Source organism: Trachymyrmex cornetzi, unplaced genomic scaffold, assembly GCF_001594075.2.
Source record: "Trachymyrmex cornetzi isolate Tcor2-1 unplaced genomic scaffold, Tcor1.1 scaffold349, whole genome shotgun sequence".
In the NCBI taxonomy this organism is placed as follows: domain Eukaryota; kingdom Metazoa; phylum Arthropoda; class Insecta; order Hymenoptera; family Formicidae; genus Trachymyrmex; species Trachymyrmex cornetzi.
In genome coordinates, this window is record NW_017298203.1 from 90,776 (window position 1) to 91,117 (window position 342).

The window sequence follows — 342 nt, forward strand, 5'->3', positions numbered from 1 at the left end:
CCGCCGAGATCCTATTTTTTCCTTCAGGAAAGCGACTCGTTTGAGTCACTTATCAGACAATTTCCCCGGACAACCGAACCTATTCCCGAGGGGACTTACACGATAGGTCCCCATTATTTCGATCCTCAAGAAATACGGCGTGCAATTATCGCTATCCCTTTTCACTCTGAAATTCCTGTTTTTATCCCGAATTCCGCCTATCCATATTTAATACCGGCGAAATTCTTCTTTAATCTTTTTCCTTCGTCCTCCGCTACTATACGCGAATTATAATGTAATAAAAAACTCAGTCAGCACTGCTCACTTAAGATTCATTCTCTGGCGGCATGTATAACTATAATG